At 42.1% G+C, this 20,038-nt stretch overlaps 1 protein-coding gene across 7 annotated transcripts in view; it reads right to left on the reverse strand.

Moving 5' to 3' along the window:
* The window catches only part of CALN1 (calneuron 1), a 426,991-nt gene that overhangs the window by 221,962 nt on the left and 184,991 nt on the right, over positions 1-20,038 (reverse strand). The window lies entirely within an intron of this gene.

Raw genomic sequence — 20,038 nt, forward strand, 5'->3', positions numbered from 1 at the left:
CAATTTATCAATTTTCTATTGCCACAAACTACCACAAACTTAGCAACTTAAAGCAACACAAATGTATTTTCTTACAGTTCTGGATGTTGGAGGATTGACCTGAGCCTTACAGGGCTAAAGTCAAGGTGCTGGTAGGGTTGGTTCCTTTTGGAGGCTCCAGAGGCTGGGCATGGCTCCTTCCTCCACCTTTAAAGCTGACTGTGTAGCATCTTCTATCTCTGAGCAAGCGCCTCCCTCTCATAAGAACCCTTATCATTGCCTTGTGTTCACCCAGATAATCCAGGAGAATCTCTGAATCAATCTGCAATGTCCCTTTTGCCATATAAGGTAACATATTCAGTTTCCAGGGTTAGGACATGAATATTTGGGGGGCCATTATTCAGCCTACCACAGGCACTGTCTGATCTACAAGCATATTCTAGGATTGTCCAAGAGGCCAAAACCCAGGGAAACAGGGGCCTGCAAGGCTGTCAGGCCCAGCAATGGGCCCCTGTACAGGGCAGGGCATGGGTGTACCAAACAATGAGAGATCATTCCCAGGGAAAGCAGGAGCAGGCAGACTATAGGCAAAACAGTGTGGATGGAACAGGACCGGCTTCTCAGAGAGGACCCTGTGCATGGAGGCTAGGAAGAGCCCCTGTATCCTCAGGCCAGGCTGCAGGAAGCACTCCTCAACAGCAGCATGGGAAATTGGGTCCATGGCACCAGGACCCAGGCCACAAAGCTTGGCTAATGCCCCACACCTCTAGGCCTGGAGGCACCAGCTCTGTAACTGGAAGCCAGCAGAGAGCCACCGTAAGATGAGGCCCACTGTTCCCTTTCACCACAGTGGTGACCGTCTGGAACAGGGCTTGGTGCAGTCCAAGCCAGGTATCCCAACACAGCGGGACATGCCCATCACCGACACAGGCGCCCTACCTGGGCAGTGTTCTCCCTGTTTCATAACTGCTTCACTCTGAGGGCTGACCTCCCCTGATGAAAGTCCTCTGGGTGGCAGAGGCTCAGAAGCTACCAAGTGTCTGAAGATGACAGAGGTAAACATCACAACCCCATCTGGCATGCTGTCCCTGTCCCTAATGTCCAGGGACTCAGAGCCTCCAAGGCATGGGCTTTAAACCACAAGGCATTGGATGAGCCCCTAAGTCTGTGTGAGGGGCTGTGCAGGCCTTGAGAGGACTCCGGGATTACAGAGTCTGCCTACAGGGAGGGGTAATTATCATGGATGAGATGGATAGTCACAGAATGCTGATGGGAAGTATACAATAATGTCCTAATTTGTTAATAAACACTGTCAGAATGAACAAACAAATGAACTGAGCCCACTGTGCCACTGGGAGACCTTGATTGATGATATGGGAACAAGTGGTCATAGCTAATCCATTCATTCATTTACCCATTGGGCAAATATTGGTCAAATGCACTGCATGCCAAGTCCTGCACTCAAGAAGATATGCAAGTTGGGCATTGCCTTGTCCTCCAGAAGCTCCTGACCTAGGAAGATAAACAAGTGAATAAAAATATTGCTGCTGGGTAATGAAAACAGCAACACATATAAAAGTGTTGTAGATACACAGAAAAGAAATAGCCTTTGGGGATGTCTAAATGTTCAACTATTCAATTCACCAGTCAATCAACAAATACTAGTATATCGAAGCCCTAACCATATATCAGGCTCTCTGTGAGGCACTGGGCACACAGTGGTGACAAGACTGGCACAATCCCTGACCACACAGAAGTTAAGTTCCCATCCATGAAATATCCAGAATCGGCACATCCCTGGACATAAAAAATTAGCAGTTGCCTAGGTTTGATGGAATTGGGAGGAGATAAGAAGTAGCTGTTCATGGGTATGCATATTGGGGGGCAAAGGAGAGTGATTAAAATGCTCTAAAATTGATTGTGATGATGGTTGCACAACTTGGTGAATATATTAGAAAAAACTAAATTGTATACTAGTACTTTGAAAAGGTGAAAGTATGGAATGTGAATTACATTTCAATAAAGCTGATTTTTAAAAAACATATCATGATGATAGAGACGCACAATTATTAAATAAGTCACAAAAGCATGCGATGACTTCCAAGATGGAGAAGCCCAGGGTACTCTGGGCGGTGCTTCGGGGCTTCCGACAACGCCTAGTGGGAGAAAGGTCTGGAAGATTTCCCAGAAGAGGTGACATTTAAACTGAAATTCACTTCTAGAGAAGGACTTAGTCAGTCAGAGTGAGAAGCTAAGACAGTTGTTCTAGGCAGAAAGAGGGGAGAAAACACATGGTATGTTTGAAAAACTGAAGAAGGTTCCGGGAAGGTGGAGCAGAGTGGAGGAGTGGGGAGGAGTGGGGAGAAGTGAAAACGGAGGCACCGATCACTCCACAAAAGGCCTTACAAACAACTTTCAGCAGATGTGACTTCATCCCAGAGGGAACAGGAAGCCATTTGAAGTCTTTCAGAGGAGACGGACAGAATCGGGTTGACATTCATTCACTCAGCCGGCCAACAAACATCTCCTGAGTACCTTTGATGTGCGGGGCCTTGGTCAAGGGTAATAAGTTGTGAATAAAATAAGTAAGGTCTCTTCCCTCATGCAGTTTACATAATTATGAAAGAGACTGACCATAAACAAGTAAGCAAATAAACCAACCAGGTAGCTACACATTTGGAAAGACTCCTCTGGCAGCCAGAGTGGGGAGAATGGGTTGACGGGAGAGGGAGACTGGAAACAGACAGGAAGGAGGAGACTCTGGCCACAGTCCAGGCGAGAGATGAGTGTGCCTGTGGCAGACCCTAGTGAAGGCCTCCCCAAAACAACATCCCCTGCCTCTCTGCCAGAAACTCCCTCTTCCAGCCTTCCTCAGCTAGAGCACAGACCAGGGACCCAGTCACGACCTCCGGGACCTGAGAGTGAGGCTGCAGAGGCAGGTCTCAGGAAGGTTTTCCTTGCTCACACAAAAGGGACACACAGCAGGACATGTCCCTCTTCTTTAATAGTAGAAGCGTTTTGGGTCTTAATTTATAAGTTTGGTGGTGTTTTTGTGACTAGAAATATGCTGTTGGAACTTAACTCTTTATACCAATTAGTCTATGGGTTTGTTTATACAACATTTCACTTAACGTCACAGTTTCCAAGAACCTATCAACAACATTAAGTGAGGACTTACTGTGTAAGCAATATACTACTGTATATACATAATGTTGAATTTCTAACATTTTACATGAAACAAAATCACATTGAATCTAAGTATCTAAACTGTTATAAAAGATGTATATTATAACCCATAGAACAACCACACAAGCATACACAAATCAAAGCAGCATAGTTAAATATGTAATGAAGTAATTAAAGTTAATTAACCAAAAAGAAGGAGAAACAAAGAGAAAAGAGTACATATGAATCTAATCAAAGGCTAATAACAAAAAGGTAGAAATAAAACAATTACACAATAATTGTATTTTATGTAAATGAACTAAACATTCCGATTAAAAAGGCAGAGATTTTTTCTGACAAGATAAAATGTCAAGGATCAATCAAATAGCATCTGTGAGATATGTACTTTAAATAAAAAATACAGATAGGAGCAAAGTAAAAGAAAGAAGAAAGCTAGTGTGAATAAATTAATATCAGAAAAATATGATTGTAAGGCAAGGAGTATTAATAGAGATAGAAGGGACATTTCATAATGCTAAAAAAGAATCGACTCATCAAGAAGTCACAACAATCCTGAGACAAATGCCTATGTACCTAATAACAAGAGTTTCAAAATACATGAGTCAACAGAATTAAGGGAAGGAATAAAAAAAACATACAATCACTGTTGGAGATTTTAACATCCCTCTTTCAGGAATTGATAGGAAAGAGAGGGAAGGAGGGAGGGAGGATGAGGGAAGGAAAAAGATGGTACATGGAAGAAAATCACCTCAATATCATTTGCCATCAGGGTAATGTAAATTAAACTCACAATGGGATATCAGTACACACCCAGTAGATTGGCTAAAATTAGAAAGATAGCACCAAATGCTAGTGAAGATGTGGAACAACATAATAGTTGGCGAGGGTGTAAAATAGTACAACTTTGGAGAAGTGTTCGACAGTTGCCTGAAAAACTGACGGTATACCTGTACTTACCAAGCAAAACAAATTGATAGTGATAGAAAGCTACACAGGGTTTGCCTATGGGAGGCAAGGACCGAACAGGAAGGGGGCTGATGGAGCTTTCTGGACTGATGGAAATGTTTTAATACAAGAGGCAGCAAACTATCCATTGGCCAAATCCAGCCTACCTCCTATTTTTTTTAAATAAAATCTTATTTCGACACAAGCATGCTCACTTGTTCACATATTGACCACAGCTGCTTTTGCACTACAGTGGCAGAATTCAGTGTGTACAATAGAGAGCGTGGCCCACAAATCCTAAAATATTTACTATCCTTTACAGAAAAAAAAGTTTGTTGATCCCTGTTCCAACATGTAATATACTAGAAGTCCAGTGCTCGAATTCATGCCCGGGTGGGGTCTAGCTGGCCCAGCCCCATTTATCATGGTGGATTGGGGCCGGGCCTGTTGGGAGGAGGAGATGGCGGGAGGTTGGCCGGCTGGCCAGCCTGCCCCAATCAGGGCCTGATCAGGGGGGCCTGGCCAGCTTGGGGGGAGAGGCTGCAGGCGATTGGCTGATGGGACCCGCCCCCGATTTGGGGGGGCCAATTGGGGTGGGGATGGCCGTGGGGAGGGGCTGTGGGCCGGCTAGCACTGCCCCCCGAATGGTGTGTGGGGGGGGCAATCAGGGGCAGAGGTGGCTGGGGGGAGGGGCTGTGGGCTGATTGGGGGCCAGAGGCCTGGAGGAGGGGCCATGGGTAGTTGGCCGGCCAGCCCTGACCCTGATCAGAGTAGGGGGGCCATTGGGGTATGGGGCAAGGTTGGGGGGAGAGACTACGGGCTGATGGGGTGGTGGGGGCCCATCGTGAGTGGGGCCGGCCTGGGGGAGGGACCGCAGGTGGTTGGCCAGCTGGCCCTGCCCCTGTTCGGGGGGTGGGGGGGGCTGATATGGGGTGGAGCCGGGCAGGGGGAAGGACTTCAGGAGGTTGCCCAGCTGGCCCCACCCCCCATCAGGCCAGTTCGCTGGCCACAGTGGACATTATAGCGACCGGTCGTTCCAGTTGTTACGGCATTCCAGTCACTGACCTTTTATATATATATATTTCATGGTTTAACGTAATTACATTGGGGAATATATTTACATGGAATTAAAGGTTGAATTATGTGCCACCCCTCCCAAAGATATATTGAAGTCTTAAATCTCAGTACCTCAGAATGTGACCTTACTTGGAAAAAGGATCCCTACAGATGTAATTAGCTAAGGTGAGGTCATGCTAGAATAGGGTGCACCCCTAACATTCCTGGTGTCATTAAGATGGAGACACACAGGGAGAAGGCCATTGATCATGGATGTAGAGAGAATTATGCAGATGCAGGCCAAAGAATTACAAAGTTTTCTGGATATCACTAGAAGCTAGGAAAAGGCAAGGAAGGATTTGCCCTTACAGGGTTTAGAGGGAATGTGGCCCTGTTGACACCTTGATCTCAGACTTTCAGCCTCCAGAACTGAGATAGTTTCTGTTGTTTAAGCCACCCAGCTAGTGGTACTTTGTTACAGCAAGCAGCCCTAGGATACTAATGCTCCTGGTGACACTAGTACACATATTTATGAGGTTACATAGGCATTCACATTTGCCAAAACTCATCAAATTGTGCACTGAAGATCTGTGCATTTCACTGTTTCTAAATTGGTATTTTTTTAAAAGTATAAGCAAGGAAGGAGAGACCTTACCAAGATATGAGATTGGTTGCAAAAAACAGATTTATCATGGTATCAACTCACCAAAACCTAATGTTTCAAATTTTTTCAAGAAAACTGCCCATAAACTTAGGTCTAAAAAGGATGGCAGAACCCAAAAGTTAGAGAAACTGGTAAGACATCAGAATTTTTAAATGACATCTAAGTAAGATCTTTACCTGTAGTACTTGTCTTAAAATTGCCTGGAAATAGCCCTGGCCAGTGTGGCTCAGTTGATTCGAGTGTCAGTCCATACACCAAAGGGTCACAGGTTTGATTCCCAGTCAGGGTACATACCCAAGTGGGGGCACTTACCAGAGGCAACCAATATTTCTCTCTCATACTGTCTCTTTATCTCTCCCTCTCCCTTCCTCCCTAAAATCAATACACACACACACACACACACACACATACACACACACACTCTACTCAGGTGAAGTTTTTTTTAATTGACTAGAAATAAACAGAACTCCAGAAATGAGGTGCCTCATCCTAGAAGACTGAGTGCCTACTAGAGAAAATGCAGGGAAGAAGGAAGGGCATGCATCGTACCGGGCCGCCACCAATATGGTCTATGACAGATCTTTTAATTGGCTGACCTCATTTCCAACCTCCTTCTCCTTTATCATCTTTCACTTTCGAGGCTGAAAAGCTAAATATTCACTTTTCTATTCTCACTTGCAGTTGGGGCTGACCATGTCTTATAGTTCTGACCAGTAAATGCATTACCATGGTCGGCAAACTGCGGCTCGCAAGCCACATGAGGCTCTTTGGCCCCTTGAGTGTGGCTCTTCCTAAGCCTTAGGAGTACCCTAATTAAGTTAATAACAATGTACCTACCTATATAGTTTAAGTTTAAAAAATTTGGCTCTCAAAAGAAATTTCAATCGTTGTACTGTTGATATTTGGCTCTGTTGACTAATGAGTTTGCCGACCACTGCATTAGGAGAAAAGCTTCTAGCCTCAAGCAAAGAGTCTCAGGAGGTAAAGATGTTTTGCCCATGTCTTCTCCTTGATGCTTCAGATGTTTGTGTGATGTATAGACCTAGACAGCCGTCTTGAGACCATGAAGCACCAAATATGAAGAGAAAAAGCCAACTGCTACTTGTGACAAAGCAGAAAGCGGGGAAAAGCCTGAAGACTGAAGGACAGCAATGTGTTGCCACATCTGCTATAACCTGTCCACTTTCTTATTAAGTAAACAATAATGATCTTTCTGCGTTAAACCGTTGTTCATCAAGGGTTCTGTTACTTGCTGTCAAATGCATTCCTGTTAAACTATCAACTTTACCCCTCCTACCTAGGAGTTCTAGCAAATAAGAGAGAAAAACAGGCAATAAAGGGGGTGGCAAATGAACTGTAAATATAAACCAGTATTCTTCAAGGGCTATGAGTAGATCTAACTCTACTTGTCTGCAACCTATTGCATGAAAATATTAAAGTAAAAGTATAGCAGTTAATAATAAAAGAAGAAGGAAGAGAAGAAAAATAAGAAGTGGTGGCTTACTAAGTTCTAGGCAATTTATATGCATTGCATTATCAATTCAGATGAGAACTCTTGTACCATGATAATGTCAAGGAACAGTGCCAGTAAGCATGTTAGAGCCAACAAGTATCTGGGGATGCAACCAAAATTGGGTAATAGAGAAAAGAGTACTAGACTGAGAATCAGTAGATGAGCATTCTAGTTTTGACAGTACTATTCACATGCTCAGTGAACTTGGGAAATTGCTTAATATCCCTGGGGTAGTTTTTCTTCCTTAAAAAGGTGAATGTTAAAGAAAAGTATACAAAGGGCCCACCTGAGATCTAACATTCCAATTTCCAACCTACTTAGTCTGATTCAAGTAATTTGGCTAGACTTCTAAGATTCATGAACTACTTTTGAAACATCATGGTCATGTCAAAGGAACCATAGCAACAGATTATCCCAACCTCCAAACACTTGGTACAAACAATCAGTGCAGGATACAGCAGACAGGAGCCTGTCAATAAAGATAATAGCTTCCTAAGCACTCTAAACATGCTAATACAGCAGCCATGAACTTCAGAAAGGAATTGCTGTCCAGGTTAAGATGCGGACTTGTTGTCACATCTACACAATCTATGTTAATGGCCAGAAACCATTTTTATTTGATGTGGGAATACAGTGATAGGTTTGTTTAGACAGCAAATTTATTTCTCCCCTTCTTAAGTCAACATTAACATTAGTGGACGTTTTCTCAACACACTTTTATTCTGTGCACAAAAAAGGACAGAAAACAAAGAGTGACTTGAACCATGAGTTGGGAAGAGGGCCTGAGATGAAATATTCACATACACAATCCACAAAGTCAGTAATCTTCAGAGTGAAGATGCAAAAGTTGATTATTTGTGAAGCAGGCGGTGAATAAATTGGGGAGGAAAAGTTATTCAAGTTGTAGAAAATTACATGGATATGAATTTATGTTTAGCATCAGTAGTGAAATTACATTTTCGGGTGAATCTGCAGCTCGGGGCTTTAAAATATAGATCTTTTCAAATGCATCAAATGAAATTCCAAGGATTACAAGAAATGTTTTATTTATAATGTTTGCACGGATCTAGACATAGTGCCCATCTGTCTCTACTCATATATTTTCAAAAGCAGATTTTGGACAATAACTAGAAGAGTAAAAGGGATAGTGTCCTGGCTCCCTCCCAGGCTAGTTCAGTCTATTATCATATTTTTCTTTGTTTAAAACTCACCAGTACAATTTACCATAGTACCCGTCACTTGCTCATTTCACAGTGGTATGTTTTGCTGATAAATTCCTCAAGGATGCAGACAAGGATATATATGTTTTCTTTATCACCCTCTTTTCTACATTTTCACATACTTGAGGTGGCGGGAGAGAAACAAATAATTATTGAATGAAGAACCAGAGCTCTCATTACATTGCATCTCCTTCTTATGAAAGGGGCCTGAAGGAGAAAAAGGCTCCAAAATAAATGAGATTTCTCATTCACTCTCTACAGGTCCCTCTTGCCTCTTGTTTCCACCCTCACTCTCCCTCTAACTTATTCTTCTGCTGCCATTTAGTTCTACTCTCCTGTCTATGGATGGCCTTCATAACTCTGAAGAGAGTTGAGAAAGCATCCCATATTCTTCCAGCAATCACACCCAGTCTGCAATCACAAGAGGTCCACTCGACGCCAACTGGATGAGTGGTAGGGGCAACCACTTGCAAAACAACTTCAAATGGATTTAAAAAAAAGTCCATGACTATTTTTAAGTAATTCATTTAAGGAATGTCAGGCTGGATGTTAGGCTCAGTGGCATCACCCCCGCTAACGCCCCCAGAGAACAGAAAACATCAGACACAAGGAAGAGCCCCAGAGTTTAAGCTTCAAGACAGGGCCCCTGAGTAATTCTCAGCTTAATTTTAGTCATCTGTCACTGCCACGTCTTTACCAAGGACTCAGAACAACTAAGAAATCTAGACACACCCAGCTCCTTTGACCTATTCAGAGAAACAGAAGAGCTGTTTATTCTATCTTATCTTATATTTAGATGAACTGAATCACTAAGCTAAGAATAAGTACATAACTCATACCTGTGGAGACTGTTAGATACAATGAGGAACACTGAACAGGACCCCATATATTCAAGGTGAGGTTTTGGCAGGTTTAAACTTGTCACCCCAAACCCCAAAAGACAAGCTTGCTTCTGAGCAGATCCTACTTCAGCATCATTAACTAGAGCTGTAGGCCTGCACATAATTGAGTCTCTTAAAATAACTTCCTTAAATGTATGGTGACTGATGTAGAGATGATTTATAATAAATGACTGGATGAATAGGTGGCTAAATTAATGACCAATAACCTGAATTATTTAGCCTAGTATGTTCTTAGTAAAAATTTGTTTGATCTGAGAAAAAAAAAAAAGCCTGCAACCAGGCCTAAAAAATCAAGTAGAAAAGGAGAGGAGAGAAATAATTTTTTGAGGATCTACTGTATATGAGGCAGGTACATCATTTTAGTTTCAAAATAACAGTGGGATCATTCTCATTTTACCTATTATTACATTTATTTTACATATGAGTAAACTAAGGCTCAGAGAGTTTAAATACTCAAATAGTAATAAAAGTTACCATGTATATATACACAGACCCTCTCACACACACATTATCTTTTTTGTTGTTGCTGTTGTTGTTAATTCTCACCCGAGAATATTTTTCCATTGATTTTTAGAGAGAATGAAAGGGAGGGGGAAGGGAGGAAAGGAAGGAGGGGAGGAGGGAGAGAGAGGGAGGTAGGAAAGGAGGGGGGGAGGAAGGGAGGGAGAGAGAGAGAGAGAAAGAGAGAGAGAGAGAGAGAGAGAGAGAGAGAGAGAGAGAGAAACATCCACCTGAAAGACACACATCAATTGGTTGCCTCCTGCACCAGGGCTGGGGATCAAACCTGCAACCTAGGTATGCGCCCTTGACCAGGAATCAAACTCACAACCCTTGGGTGTGCAGGCCAACTCTCTAACCACTGAGAAACACTGGCTAGGGCACACACACATTATCTTTGATTCTTATAACCTTACCAGGAATGTATCATTATCCTATTTGAAAGGCAAAGAAATTGAGGTCCAGAAAGATCAAGGTGTGTCACTGGTCATACAGGTATGAAGTGGCACAGCCAGAACCAGAATGAGAGCAGGAAACACCCACCAGGGTCCCTGGATGCTGTCCCTACCCCTACTCTCCAACCCAGTCACAGACTCATCAGATAAAGGGAACTTACAGGGGAGCAAACCCACAGAACCCAGACTGACTGTGATCAGGCAGAGGGCAGGGACCCCATGGAAAGGCTTGAGTTCTTAAGAGCCACCTTTCAAAAACTTACTGCTTATCTCTTCACTTTCCTAGACCTGCCTGGGGAAAAATAGGTCATCCTTGTCTACAAAGGATGCCATAAGGATATGTGAGGTCTAGCAGGAAAGCACTTTGACACCTTTTCAGTCACATCAAACCATGTATTTTCCTCCTAGCAACCAGTGATGGACAGTACTCAGAGGCAGAAGGTGCCCACAGCTACCAGTAGACATGCACAGCCCGGGCCCTTTGTGTTTAAGCACAAACTGGAGCAAAAGCAGACAAAGCAATTACAGGAAGAAAAAAACTACAGTAAAAAAATTACAGCTCTAATGAACAAAGACACAAAAATCGTCAGCATAATTTTAGCAAATTAAACCAGTGATGTACAGAAATATATAAAAAAGGATAATACATCATAACTAAGTAGGGCTTATCCCAGGAATGAATGGCTCATTTGATATTCAAAAATAATTTACCATTTCAATAGAATAAAGTAGAAAACCTCTATATCACTTCAATAGATGCAGGAAAAAAAAGCACTTGGCAAAATTTAAAAAGCATTCACTATAAAACTTAAAGCAAACTAGGGATAGTGGGTAATTTCCTCAGTATCATAAAAACTACAGCTAACGATAGTGAAAAATTAAGGCTTCCCCCTAAAATTGGGAACAAAGCAAAGAAGCCCATTCTCACCACTTCTACTCATTTGGATTATAGGTCTTAACCACTGCAATAAAGTAAACAATAAATAAATAAAATAAAGATTCGAAAGGAACTAAAACTGTCCCTTCTTATAGATGATATATCTATGTAGAAAATTACAAGTTATCTATCAAACAACTTCCAGAACTAACAAGTGAATTTAAGCTTCATATTTTAAAAAATCAGTGGTATTTCTATATAGGAGCAGAAAAAATGAAATTATAAATACAAATAGCATTTACAGAAGTGCTGGGGGGAAAAAAGAAAAAGTAAAGTGTGTAGGAATAAATTTAACCAAAAGGTATGCAAGACCTCTAAATTGAAAGCTACAGTTTAAAATTATTTAGGTCTTAAAGAAAACCTAGATAGAGATATATGCCATCTTTATGGATTGGAATATTCAATATTGTTAAGAGGTTAATTCTCCCCAAGTTGACCTATAAATTCAATGCAGGAGCTGGCCCCAGCCCATAGGCCCCAGGCCAGCAAAGGTAGGTGCCAGTGGGAGCCCCGATTGCCCCGCTGGTCGCCCCACAGAGGGAGGCAACCCGTGGGAGCAGTGGGGGGCAAGGCTGGCGAGTGGGTGGCACCAGGCTGGCCAAGATGGGTGCCAGTGGTGCCCCCCACGATTGCCCTGCCAGTTGCCCCACAGATTGGCCCTGATCACCAGCCAGGTCTAAGGATCCTACCTGTGCATGAATTTTGTGCACTGGGTCTCTAGTTTTTTAAATAAAAAATAAGGATGAGAGGGCAAGAAAGCATTTCAGCCCTCGCAGGCATGGCTCAGTTGGTTAGAGCATTATCCCAGTAAGCCAAGATTGCAGGTTCAATCCCTGGTTAGGGAACATACAAGAAGCAACCAATGAATGCATAAATAAGTGGAACAATAAAACTCTCTCTCACTCTCTCTCTCTCTCTCTCTCTCTCTCTCTCAGAAAATCAATAAAAAATAAAAAAGAAAGAAAAGGCAATAGAAAGTATGACCACTGTAAAGGCTGCATTTAATCTTTGTGCAAGAGACTGAATTGAGTAGTGTCCAACACATAATCACTGTGCTTAGTAATTTGAAAATGGGTTCTTTGACATGTTCCTATTTTGTTTTTCCATGGTTTATATTTTTAAGCATATAATCTATGTCTATTTCAATTAGGCACTGCAAAACTCATTTTGCCAAATTTAGAATTCATTGAAAAACAAACAGTAAACTCTGAAATGCTTTTATCTTGTATTTTATAACAAAATTTTCATATTTGTTTGATAAAATCTGAAGTCCAACCTTTTCCATGGTTTAAATTTTTTTATTTTTTTTTATTTTGGTCTTTAGGCATCATGACTCACTCCAAAACAATATATGATTTCCTTTGCAACAAACAAGATGCTAAGTGAAAATTGGTAACTTTTTAGACTAAAATTAACAGAGTAAGATTTATATATTTTATCAAATGCAAGTAAGTTCTTTGTTAAACTCAGACATAACTGAACTATTAGGGTAAAACATTGATCTTAATTAGAGATTCTTTAAAATAAATTCCTCATGACTTTCAAGGGCATTCAATTAAAAAAAGAAAGCAGTAATAATAATATTCTATTTATATGCCTAATCAGGACAGCTCTAAATACTAAGTAAATTTCACGAGTAATTAATAGCATTTGCATGAAGACTAATATGCCTAAGATGAAAAGTTCTTTTTTAGAGTATGTACAATTTTCTTGAAAGTCCCTAGTCTGATTTCGAGTAATGGCTGGCCCCGATGACTGCATCTGCCCCAGAAAATCAAGCAGGTCAAGGCAAGTACTATTATCTCGCTAATGCAGACCTAGCCTCCATCAACCAACACTGTCAAATTTTCTCTAACAGAGTCTGGTCTTATGGTACATTTGTGGATAATTTAACTTACCACCGTGGAAATGAAAACTGAAATAGAAAATAAATATCATATTCACATATATGTATGTGTGTGTGCGTACATATATATGTATAGTTGTATATGCATATGTAGTTTTCAAACATGCTCAAAACGACAGAGATAATAAAATGAATCCCCACATAACTACAGCATGGATTCAGTAATTTTCAAGACTTTGCCACATTTGCATCATCAGTCCTTTCCCCGCCTTCACTGCTGAAATATTTAAAGCACATCTCAGACATCATGTCACTTCATCCCTAGATACTTCAGTGCACATCTATAAAAAACAAAACAAAAACCTTTTCTCACATAACCATACACTGTTATCACACTGGCAAAATAAACAAGAATTCCTCAGAATTATCTAATAACCCCACCTCCCTGATTGTCTCCCAAGGTCATTTTACAGATGGAATCAGGACACAAACAAAGCAAAGTCTCTTTCATAATTATGTAAACTGCATGAGGCTCCCTTATCACCTACCTGCCTCTAGAACCCACCACCCCCTCCCCCGCCTTCCAAGCCTCACTTGGGACAAAAACGAAGTCACCAGGCCTGTAGAAAGTCCCACTGTGAAAATAAAGGAATACATAGTCTTCCTTTTCTGCTAATATTTGGTCTTTGCCTCCAGTTCCTGACACACAGCTCCTAAATCTCTTGGAATTCCCTGGGTGAGTAGGAGCATCTTTTGTTCCAAAGAAGCAACTCTACTGGGTGGGAGCTGGTCACAAGGAAGACCAAGCCATGATTAAAAGTTGGGAACTTTCAGCCCCACCCCCTAAGTCTCCAGAGAGGGGTTGGGGCTACAAATGGATCATGCCTATGTGATTAAGCCTCCTTAATAATACCAAAACTATAGGGTCTAAAAGCTCCTGGGTGCCGGGTACAGAGTACCAGGGTGAATTTATCCAGGTGCCAGGAGGGTGGCATGCCCACTCCACGTGGACAAGACCCTCCAGACCTCTCTTCATCTGGGTGCTGACCTGTATCTTTATCATATCCTTTATGACACAGGGTGGGGCAAAAGTAGGTTTATAGTTGTGAGTGTTTGAGACAGTTTATTCTTGTACTATTATTTATTACTAGAGGCCTAGTGCATGAAATTTGTGCATGGGTAGGGTCCCTGCGTGGCTGCCATCTGCCTGCCAGGACCTCTCTTCCCCCGGCTGCCTGCCACCGACCCAGGCCTCCCTTCCAGCCATTGGCCGGCCGGCTCCGCCCCCTGGTGGAACTCCCAGACAAACTCCCAGTTGAGGAGGCAATTTGCATATCAGGCTTTTATTATATAGGATTTAATATTTTCCATAAGAGCGGCTGTAAACCTACTTTTGCCCCACCCTGTATAATCACTTCGTAAGGTGAGCTCTTCAAATTGTTCTAGCAAATTACTGAACCCAAACAGAGAATCATGGGAACCGTAATTTATAGCCAGTTAGTCAGAAGGACTGAGGACAACCTGGGACTTGCTATTGGTGTCTGAACTGGGAGCAGTCTTGTGGGACTGAGCCCTTGACTTGTGGCATCTGATGCTATGGCCAAGCAGAGAAGGTCAGAAATGAAGTGAAGGTAGGCCACCCTGGTGGTGTCAGAGAACTGGTCCATGTGGGAATAAACCCACATGTCAGGTGTCAAGTGTTGTGAGTATGGTAGTAGTGTGAGAGCAAAGGAAAACAGTTTTTCCTAGACTCCCACATTCTGGAAGCCTTTGTGGTATCATTTAGCTCTTTCCTCAGACCCTCAGATTTCCTGCAAATGGAAGTTGTCTCTAGAGGCTTGATTAGTTTCATCTTTTGTTCCTTAGGGAATACAATTTAATATTTGGTGCTATGCACTTCATGTTGCTTCATATCAGGATCCCACAATATCTGGATCTCCCAATTATAGAGACAATCAACAGGTTCAGGTGCTGGAGGCCTGAAATTTCCATCGTAAAGTTCCCCATTACCATTCTTCTAATGGTTTCTTCCATGGATAACCTTTGCCTGATGCAAATATATATAGTATATATTTCTTAAATATATACTTAAATATATATGTACACACACATATCAGTACTTATATATTTTTTTCCAATGAGTTTCTACCAATTGCATTTATTATTCCTTTTGATACTTACATTATCCCATTTTGGGCAGCAGAGCCTCTTTTTGTGGCTCTTAGTCCTTATAATGACCCATTAGTCTTTTTTTTTTTTTTTAAGATTTTCTATTGCCCTAGCTGGTTTGGCTCAGTGGATAGAGCATCAGCCTGTAGACTGAAGGGTCCCAGATTTGATTCCGGTCAAGGGCACACAGTTGGATTGAGGGCTCGATCCACAGTAGGGGGCATGCAGGAGGCAGTCAATCAATGAGTCCCTCTTATCATTGCTGTTTCTATCTCTCCCTCCCCTCCTATCTGAAATCAATACAAACATATTTTTTAAAAAGACTTTTTATTGATTTTTAGAGAAAGAGGAAGGGATTGAGCCTGCAACCAGGGCGTGTGCCCTGACCGGAAATGGAACTGTCAACCGTTTGGTGCATGGGACGATGCTCATCCAACTGAGCCACACCAGCCAAGGCTGACCCATTAGTCTTTGGACTTGGCACACCACTTAGCTCATAGTAAGGAGTTCTATGACTTTCATCTATGATTATATGAAAGCTAACCTTATTCCCACATCAAAATGATCAATAAGAATACGTATTCATCTTATTCAATGCATCAATATCATGACAATTTATTAGCTCCTAATCTGTACCAGTTCTAATCCAATTTTCATGTGGTGAGATTGTAAGACAGATAACGCACAGCACCCTCCCTATTCCTAAGGGTCCTATGGATTAGAACTGTGAACACAGCGTTGCAACACCTCACTCCTCAGGATCAAGGGGAGAGTTTGTTGTAAATCCTTTATTACACAGATAAAAGTAGGGATGTTTGCAAATGACTTGTTTTTTAAAAAAATAAATGAAGACAGGTTCAATATTCTCCCTACAATCCCTCCCATCTTAATTTGTCCCACTATGCAGAGGACCAAGGAGCAGAAGGCAGTGTGTCCCATACATATACATCACTGATGAACTGTGTCATGGTCTAAAATATGCTGGTCTAGAAAGATAAATGTGTCATCAGATAAATATAATACAACGTGATGTGTTCTCACAATGCTATAAAAATACCAATGAGCATCTGATTTAAAAATCTCTGTGGGAAGGTAAATATGAGTTGGGCTTTGAACAACAACTGAAAACCAGTGTTGATAAAAAGAAAGAAAAAACATTCCAGGCAGGGGATGTGCAAAAGCATAGAGATGTGCCAATTGTATGGACAATAGTTCTAGGTATTCTGCGGTCAGAAGACAGAACTTGCAAAGTAGCAGAGAAAGTTGGGTGGGTCCTGTGGTGCAGGCCTTGAATGCCAGGACAAGGAATCTGGACGCTATCATCAGGCTGTGGGGAAACGTCAAGATTGTTCATTAAGCCAGAGTAATATGGTCAGATCTATGTTTTAAAAGGAAACTCGAGGGAGGCATGAAGGAGAAGGAGGAAGATGAATAAAAATGGACAGAAAGTAAATTTAAAAAGATAAGTTAGAAGCCTACCATAGTCCAGATGAAAAATTATAAGCATCCCTGAATTTGCAGGTGGAAAAAAAGAGGCAGAAATTGAATCAAGCTTTTCCAAGGTGAAACTTATAGGGCATGGTAACTGAGGAAATGTGAGAAATCATGGAGGAGAATAGAGGATGACTCTGAGGTCTCTGAGAGTAAACAGGAAGTAATTGAAATGCAATTCCATTTACTAACCAAACCAGAGTGCAAACTGATTAAGAATTAATATTGAGTATATCTGCAAAGAGACAAGTCACAAAAAACATCTCAAAGAAATAAATTCATCAAGACTACCATTTTGAAAATACACGCGTGGCAACTAACATATACAGTTTCCCCATTTTTTAAATTTTAGTGTTCCATTTATAGTAAATTATGAATGTCCAGTATGCCATCCCTAGAGTCAAAGAAGATTCCTAAATTTGAGGCACAAGTTGCCTAGCAACCAGTCCCCTTGAGCAGAGAAAAGCTGACTTTTTTTTTCAGCAAGATCTTTCACAAATCTACAATAGGAGCAGGGGAAACGATCATTAAACAGGGACTTTATGATTTGGGTTCACGTAAAGAAAAATGAATTTGCTCAACCAGCAGGGGGCATCCCACCTTCTCAAAGAATCTCTGTAAAATTCTCAATATGTATATCTCACTCTATGATCACCCCTCGTCACTGGTTTAACCGCGGAGGCACAGCCTCACAGAGCAGTGACCTTTCTGGTCCTCTTCCCCAAACAGACTGACATATCTGGGGCCATAATCTCATACGTGTACGCACTAAAGACACAGGCTCTGGACGCTGACCTTGAATCATGGTGCTGGCCCTTACTATCTGAATGGCCTTGAGCAATTTTTTAACATCTCTGTGGCTCAGTTTCCTCATCTGTAAAATGGGGATAGTAACAGAACCCTTCCTCACAGTGTTGTGAGAATTAAATATAAATATATTTAAAGTGCTGACACAGTTCTGGTACATAGTAGACACTCAATAACCCTTGGCTTTGATTAGTATTGCTTACTACATGTGTCTTCTGACAATGCTGGAGAGGTATAACAGAGCATTTGTTATACTCTGTTCTTTCCCCACCACTGCTTCCTGCCCCTCTGTCCCATTTTGCAGTAAAATATTACAGTGTACATCAGAACTCCCCAAAGGAACCTCAGGAATTGGCTGAAAATTCTGCAGAGGGATAGAACAGTTAGGAGGAACCACCCAGGGCCTTTCTTAATGGGTGTGATGAATTTATAGCCTATGGACTATAAGCCTAAAGACCTGGGTCAGCCAGCTCACCCTGGGTCCCAGCATCGAGTTCCCTCTTTGGTAAAACGTACGCCAACTCATAAAAAGAAAGAACATTTGCTGGAAATGTTAACAACTGCCTTAAGGAAAAAAAAAAAAAAAGATGAGCCTATGACAAAAGGGTGGGTAGAGAAAAGTTGGAGACTTTTCGGGATTGTTCGGGAAGCTTTCCAGATAAGGCTCCAAGATGAGCAGAGGAGGACACAGAATTCACCCTCTCAAGGCCCGCCCACACGTCAAACCCAAGGCCAGTGGGCCAGGAGTTTGACATGCTTGTGCCCTCCGAAGATGTCCACATCCTATGAATATGTCATCTGATGCGGCAAAAGGAACTTTGTAGGTGTGATAAAGGGTCTTGAGATGGGGGGTGCTCCTGGATTATCTGGATGGGTCTAATGGCATCACTACTCCTTTCAGAGAGGAAGGCATGAGGGTCAGAGGAGTTGGAAAATGGGAAGCAGAGATGCAGGGCCACAAACAGAGGGATGCAGGCTCCTCTAGATGAGGAAAAAGACAAGGAAACGGATTCCCCACTAGAAGCCACAGAAGGAGCAGTCAGCTGGCCTAGCGTAGACTTCTGACTTTCAGAACTAGAATGAAACAAATTAGTATGGTTTTAAATAACCAAATTTGTGATCATTTTATAGCAGCAATAGAAAACAAAGACACAGGTAAAAAGAGGGAAAGACTAGGAGCAAAGTTACATACATTCCCTGAATTTGCAAGAAGACAGAAAGAGCAGAGTTGAAGCACACAAATTGGCGAACCAGGGGCTAAAGAGACGCGGGGCAGGTGGGGTGTTCAGAAGAAGATGAAAGTGGAAGAAATTTGAGCCTGATAGAATTTGGCAAAGGGCCGTAACCATTTTGGCTCAGTGGATAGAGCATCGACCTACGGACTGAGAAGTCCCAGGTTCGATTCCGGTCAAGGGCATGTACCTTGGTTGTGGGCACATCCCCAGTGGGGGGTGTGCAGGAGGCAGCTGATCGATGTTTCTCTCTCATCGATGTTTCTAACTCTCTATCTCTCTCCCTTCCTCTCTGTAAAATCAATAAAATATATTTAAAAAAAAGAATTTGGCAAAGGAATGTGCATTCTTTAGCCAATTAGGAGAGCAAAGTGGGTGTTATTATTGTTGTTGATATTATTATTATTAACAGGAACCCCAATGCACAAAATTCATGCACGGGGCAGGGGGGAGGACCCCTCAGCCAGGCCTGTACCCTCTCACAATCTGGGTCCAGGGACTCCTAACAGCTTACGTGCCTGATTGCCCCTAACCACTCTGGTTGCCTGCCTGATCACCCGTAACAACTCACCTGCCTGCCTAATCGCCCCTAACTGCCTCTGCCTGCCTGTCTGATTGCCCCTAACTGATCGCCTGCCTGCCTAATCCCCCCTCACCGCCTCTGCCTTGGCCCCGCCACGGCAGCTTTGTTCGTTCGAAAGGACATCCGGAATGATGTCCGGAAGGTCATTCAGCTGTCCAGTCTAATTAGCATATTACACTTTTATTATTATAGATGCTTTGGGTTGGGGGAGGGTTGTGAGACTTTGAAATGGATGGAAAGGATTCCCAGGTGTCTGGTCTAACACACTTTTGTGGGTTCTCTCAGACTTTCATCAACTTTGAGCTATTACACAATCCATAAGCTACAGAAAACTAATAATAATGCAAGTGATTCTTGTCCACAGACATGCAGATTCATAGCATCCAACAGAATGTGACCATGACCCAGTGTTGGGTCCATTATACATCTGTTTGTAGATTCACCTCAGCATCCCTTATTTGCTTGTATATGTGTGGTTCTTGGACTTTTCCTTTTGAACAAGTTGTATCATCTTACTGGCTCCCTCAATTGATGACTTCAATAAAATCTTTGACA

This window comes from Myotis yumanensis, unplaced genomic scaffold (assembly GCF_028538775.1).
Source record: "Myotis yumanensis isolate MYYU_CA2020_CCGP unplaced genomic scaffold, mMyoYum1.0.hap1 SCAF_4, whole genome shotgun sequence".
Lineage (NCBI taxonomy): Eukaryota > Metazoa > Chordata > Mammalia > Chiroptera > Vespertilionidae > Myotis > Myotis yumanensis.